General features: G+C 42.9%; 1 pseudogene; it reads left to right on the top strand.

The window, feature by feature from the left end:
• The first annotated feature begins 1534 nt into the window (after positions 1-1534).
• Positions 1535-2048, top strand: LOC112824319 (small ribosomal subunit protein uS17m pseudogene; annotated as a pseudogene).
• The last annotated feature ends 4365 nt before the right edge of the window (positions 2049-6413 follow it).

Genomic DNA, 6413 nt, shown 5'->3' on the forward strand with positions numbered 1-6413 from the left:
TTTGTGTCTGGTTTCTTTCACTTAGCACAATGTTTTTAAGGTTGTATGCACATTTGGGTTGTTTCCACTTTGAGCTATTCTGAATAACGCTGCTATGAATATTTGTGTACAAGGTTTTATGTAAGCACATGGTAACTGTGTTTTAGCCTTTTTTCCTAAGATTTTATTTATTTAACTGAGAGTGAGAGTGAGCACGAATGAGAGGGAAGGGCAGAGGGAGAGGGAGAAGCAGACTCCCTGCTGAGCAGGGAGCATGATGAAGGGCTGGATCCCAGGACGCTGGGATCATGACCTGAACCACAGGCGGACCCTTAACCGACTGAGCCACCCAGGCGCCCCCGTGTTTTAGGTTTTTGAGGAACTGCCACACTGTTTTCCAAAGTGGCTGTACCACTTTACCTCCCCACCAGCAGTGAAGGAGGGTTCCAAGGAGTCTTTCTTTTTTAAAACCTTATCTCCAAAGCCTCCTTCACCCCTCCTCATCTGCGAACATCTCACTGGCCAGAACTGGGTCACATGGTCCCTGCTCTCTTCAGCTGAGCGTGGCAAAGCTGCGGTCCAGCCTCTCTTGCAGAGAAGGAAAAGGAGGTTGGCGTTTTTGCTATAGAAGTGACCCTGCTCATCTTTTCTGTTAGGAAATCCCCTCTTCAAAATCCCCCACAGAAGGGCATCTCGCCTCTGCTTGAACACTGCCAGTGATAAGACTTGTATCTCCAAAGGGAGCCCCCATTCCACATTGGAATGGATCTTATTAAGAGTTCTTCTTGTACCCTGAGTAATATATCTGGTGTTTTCTTTTCAGGAATAATAAAACAAAGGGAATATGGGAATCGAAGTGAAATAGAGTCATTAATAATGTAAATGTGATGTTCCAACTATTATTGCCTAGCTCACAGGAGGGCTCCGTAATTGTTTGTCTTCCTCCCTTCACCCCTACCCCACCCCGCCATTCCCTTCTTCCCTCTGTAATGGGATGGCAGGGAAGACACGTTTGGTTGTTCTGTTAAATTATACATTTCTAGGACATCGGGGATGGTGTTGTCTCATTGACTTCCATCCACACCTGCTACAACTTAAGCGTGCACATGCATTCTTGATTTTTTTTTTTTCCTACAGAAGAGGGGAGAGACAACCGGGGGCAGAAGACACCATTCACAGACCTTGCCATTGGATTATAAGCATGCTGGGTGCTTAATGAGCTGCTGAATAATATAGGGCTGCCTCATGATTAAATGCTATAAATATTTATGATTTATTACTGATGCTTCGGATAGATTAGGCTTTGGAAGGCCCGTGGATCACGGTGATTCTAAAGGAAAATAAGAAAATACAAACTATATTAAAGCTGCTTATTGACAGTGCTGCTCACAGGAGTTATGTAATTTTTCAGAAGCTGGTGGAGGTACAGCTATTCAGCAGCCCTGCCGTTTGAATGGTTTCTTTCATAGTGATAATATATTTCTCCTAAGAATATAGTTATAAATAGGAGTTCAAGTGATCAGTCTCTACTAAGAACGCAGTCACCTTTGACTACACGCGCCGGGAAAACAGAGCCGGAAGGTGAGCGTGGGTCGAGCCCTGCAGTTGCGGGGGTGAATTCGGAGTGAAACGCCACCCCCGTGAGAACCTGGAGGCGAGGTGACCAAAGCCACATAATGTCAGCAGTTCTTTCATCCGTCCATGCCAAATGGATCGTGGGGAAGGTGATTGGAACAGCAGTGCAAAAAACCGCTAAGGTGAGAGTGACCAGGCTTGTTTTGGATCCCTATTTATTAAAGTATTTTAATAAGCGTAAAACCTACTTGGCTCCCGATGCTCTTCAGCAGTGCCCAGTTGGGGATATTGTGCTTCTCAAAGCTCTACCTGTTCCACAGACAAAGCACATGAAACATGAACTGGCTGAGATCATTTTCAAAGTTGGACATGTTATAGATCCAGTGACTGGAAAACCCTGTGCAGGAACTACCTACCTCGAAAGCCCAGTCAGCTTGGAAACCACCCGCCCAACCAAAAATCTGGAAGAACTCAATAGCTCTTCAGCACAGTGAAGAAGGATTGGAAGAAGGAGCCAAAGGGAAAGATTTATAAGTTTGCTTTTTGGAAAAAAGAAATTTTTCTAAGTTTCATTACAAAGTGTCCAATTTCTCTTCCAGTATTTAGGGAATAGCTAAAAGTAAATGAAGTAAAGGCCTTGTTAAATTCTCAAAAAAAAAAAAAAGAAAAAAAAAGAATGCTCTCACCTTTGAAGGTTCCAGTCAGATGGCAAGAGCAGAGAGCTCGGCATTACATTTACTGCAAGTATGTGCCCACCAGGGAGGGACCAATACCTGGGGCTCTTTTCCCCCAAAGTCAGCGCATATGTCTTTGGGAACCAAGGCGTGAGTGAGTCTGCGCCACCAACTGCCGTTGCATCTAATGACCCACTTGCACAACATTTTGCTCCCCGTTTCCCTGGTTCCACTGCTTTAGAGAATGAGTACCCGAGAAACAAGCATTTGCAGAAGATACATGCTGGTGCTTCATGGGCAGCTATGGTGTGGACTCTGAATTCAGAGAACTGTGCTTGATTCCTAACTCCATCGAGCTGCATGGCCCTTAGCAAGTCATATAACCTCTCCGGGCTTCCATTTCTCCGTGGAGTTACCGTGAGGATTGAATGAACGAATGTATGCTAAGCACTTGCCTATAGTTAAGTGTTCAATCAAATGTTAGGTTTATTATCTCCATTAATAGGGCATCATAAGCAAATCTTTTTAATTACAATATACCTCGGAACAGAGGGGACATCTCTGAGCATTGCACTAGATAGCTTATTGCTCGGACAGGAGGGAAATGTAGCACATAGAGGAAAAGAGAAGCATTAAAATGTTTTTCCTGAAACTGATTCCATCCCCTAGTATGTGTACGCAGAAGACAAGGATTGAGGTTGGCCTCTTCACATATCTTACCTCAGTGCATCTTTACACCCATCTTTCGAGATTCTAGTTACTCTCTCCATTTTAGTATAAATATGAGGAAACCAAGTCCTTGAGAGATGAAGTGATTTGCCCTGAGAGCACAAAACTAATCAACAGAGCCAAGATTTGATCCCGTCTTTCAACCAATCAACTTATACACAGAATGATGGCAGGGATACATTTGCAATTAGTCCCATGTCTATACCTTCAAAGGTGAGTGCGTTTGTATAATTCTCCGTGAAGGTAAAGGATGGGTTCTCCTTGAAAAAGGGTGAACCCAGCCTTCCTGTCATCCAGATATCCATCACACAGTTATGCAAAGCAGATCTCTTTTTTCCTGGGTTTCCCAAATGGACTACTTTTAAGTACAAAGTTCCACTGATTGTGAGTCACCAAGGCAGGGTGCTCAAACAAAATTACAGCTTCTTTTTGTCGGATAGGTGTAGCCTGGGCAGAGTCTAAGAAATCTTTGCATTGCAGACTGAAGTATTTTACTCTTGCGTTTACTCATACCATTTAAGTGGAGGATAAAAATTTCGCAATTTCTTATATGTTAATGCAGATGAAGAAAGCAAAAGGCTGCTGGAAATTTGTGACTGACAGCTCAGTGCGCTTAGCCAGCTAATGAAGCCTCTTCTGCGTGCAGAGCTGCCTCGTGTACCAGGGCTGAGGTCAGATATTCATGTCACTGAGGGAATGTCATCTGTTTCCTTATTTGAAAAAGGATTCTTAATACCCCACAATTCCCATATCTCCCTAGTTTTGCTTCAGACAAAAAGGAATTAGATAATCATGTCACATACTGAGAAGAGAGCATTTATAACACCCATGAGATTAAAACCTTTTCAGGACTGAATGGAAGGCCACTCAGCCTCTCTGAAACATAAAGTCCCAACTGGAGGGAGCAAAAAAGCCAGCAAAACCAACCTGGCTAGTTGTATCATGCCATAATTGTTCCAGAAGGGGAAGTCTATGGCAATAAGTAGCATTTATTAAACATTTCATCGGGCAGATACACTATCTGGTTTACTACATCTACTAAATACTATACCTGGTTTACTCCTGCAAACAGCAGGATGAGGCAGAAAATATCTTGATATTAGAGACATGGAAACTGAAGTTTGGAGAAGACACGGGACTAATTCTAGGTCTCTCAGACACTAAATGGCATAGCAGGGACTCAAACCCAGGGCCCTCTGGTATCTGTGCCCAGACTCCTTTCATTTTTCTGCATCTTCTCCTTCTTTCTTCAGCATGTGAAACATCCCCCCCAGCCAGCCGTTTTATCTTTGAGGTGTACAATAGTTACCTATTGCTATATGACAAATTACTACAAACTTAGTGGCTGAAAACAACGCACACACTATCTGTGAGTCAGGAATCTGGACACAGCTTGGCTGGATTGTCCACTTCAAAGTTTCCAACAAGATCGCCATCAGGGGGTCAGCCGGGGTTGGAGTCTCAGCCGGGGCTTGACTAGGGAAGGGTCCGCGTCCAAGCTCGCATAGATGTTGGCAGCATTCAGTTACTCGCAGGTTGTTGGACTGAGGGTCTCAACTCCTGAGGGGCTCTATCAGCCAGAGGCTGCCCTTAAGTTTCCTGCTACATGGGCCTCTCCTGTGGCAATGTACTTGATCAAAGTACACTGAAAGAGAGTCTGCTGGAGATACTGAAGTTACAGTCTTATATAATGTGATCACAATAGTGACATTCCACCACCTTTGCCATATTCTGTTGCTTAGAAGCAAGTTGCAGGTCCTGCCCACACTCAAGGGGAGGGGGATCACATGAGGATGTGGAGAATAGGAGGTGGGGGGGTACATCTTAGAGTCTATCAGTCACAGAAAGAGGTCAAATGTTTCACGTTTTCTTTTCTATCTCTACCAACTCCACAAATTTGTCATAAAGCTCCTTATCCAGAGCTAGAGGAAGACTTATAATTTTTAAAAAATGTTTTAAAATCCCAACTGGGATGTTTATCTCATGCTGGTTGTTAAAAATATTATTATTTATTTCTGAAGACATAGAATTTCATTCTCATTAGTTGTATTATCACCTTGCTTCTGGGAAGAAGCTATTGCTTACAGGACCCCAGGGTTTAGTGGGGTTAGCAGGGTCATGAAATAAATGTACAGGAGCAGTTCTAAGCCCCGTGTGTGAGCTCTAGCGGCCTTCCAGCCCAGACCCTTCTAGGTCATGCAAAGCCCACCATCATGGGCAATGCAAATAGAGTAGTCCTACAGAAATGCTCTAGCACAGGGCTTCTGGAAGACTAAAGGGACAGGCTTACAGTAAATAGAGAACAGAATACCTATGATGAGAAATCGGTTATAGCGATTATAATTATCATTGCTTTTTAGTGTCTCAAACCCAGTTGTACCATTGGAATGCAGCCTTCCTGAATTATAGCAGCTTAAAAAAATCTTTTCATCACCATCACCACATACATATGTCTGTGTGTATATATATGTATGCATGACACCCAAAATTTAGCACCATGAATTCTCACTGCTGCTGCAAAACTCTGTTTCTTCTCAACCCTCTTGACGTACACTGCATCCAAAAGAGGCTTTGGAAATCTTCCAGAGCCCAGTTACATTGGGGGGATGCCAACCCATTTTCCGTCTCCCTATAATTTCTTCAATAACTTCAGCATAGAGTGACATTGGTTTACCAAGGAAAAGCTAACAGATTTTTTTCTATAAATAACTGGTTGGCTGTGCTGTGGTGACAATTTATATAATAGAACTCATGCTTAAATAATAAGGTAACAGCTTTGGACTGTGAATTTTAAAATGTTTTATTGAAATGTAGACTGATTAACAGGCAAGATTCTTCTTCTAATTATTTTAATTAGAGGCTCTTAATGACAAGAAGCTGTAGAAATAAAAACACGTTAAAATTGCATTTTTAATGAAGCGGCACCTGGAAACCCCAACTTCTCCAAAGCAGGTAGCAGTAATCTGTTGTTACCTGGAAACAACACATGTGTTCACAGAGGTTAAGAAGATGTTCGTTGTCGTTGGGGGAATAGGATTATTTATGACCCAATTTCTCAGAATGCAAGGAGGATAAAGCAGACACATAGCATGGTAAAAAGGACACTGGACTCAGAGTCAAGAGGCTGACTTCTAGTTCTGGTTCTGTTAAACTGCTTGGCTGTGAGTCCTTTTTACCTCTCTTGGCCGCCATTTTTTCACATGTAAAACATGGAAGTTTTAGCTAATGAGCTCTAAAGCCCATTTAAGCTTTATAATTCCATGATTTAATTGTCTTATTATAAAAGTGACACTTCTTTTTAAAAAGATTTATTTATTTATTTGAGAGAGAGAGAATGAGAGATAGAGAGCATGAGAGGGAAGAGGGTCAGAGGGAGAAGCAGACTCCCTGCCGAGCGGGGAGCCCGATGCGGGACTCGATCCCGGGACTCCAGGATCATGACCTGAGCCGAAGGCA

Source organism: Callorhinus ursinus, unplaced genomic scaffold (assembly GCF_003265705.2).
Source record: "Callorhinus ursinus isolate GAN/ISIS: 27379988/994484 unplaced genomic scaffold, GSC_fseal_2.0 scaffold9, whole genome shotgun sequence".
NCBI lineage: Eukaryota > Metazoa > Chordata > Mammalia > Carnivora > Otariidae > Callorhinus > Callorhinus ursinus.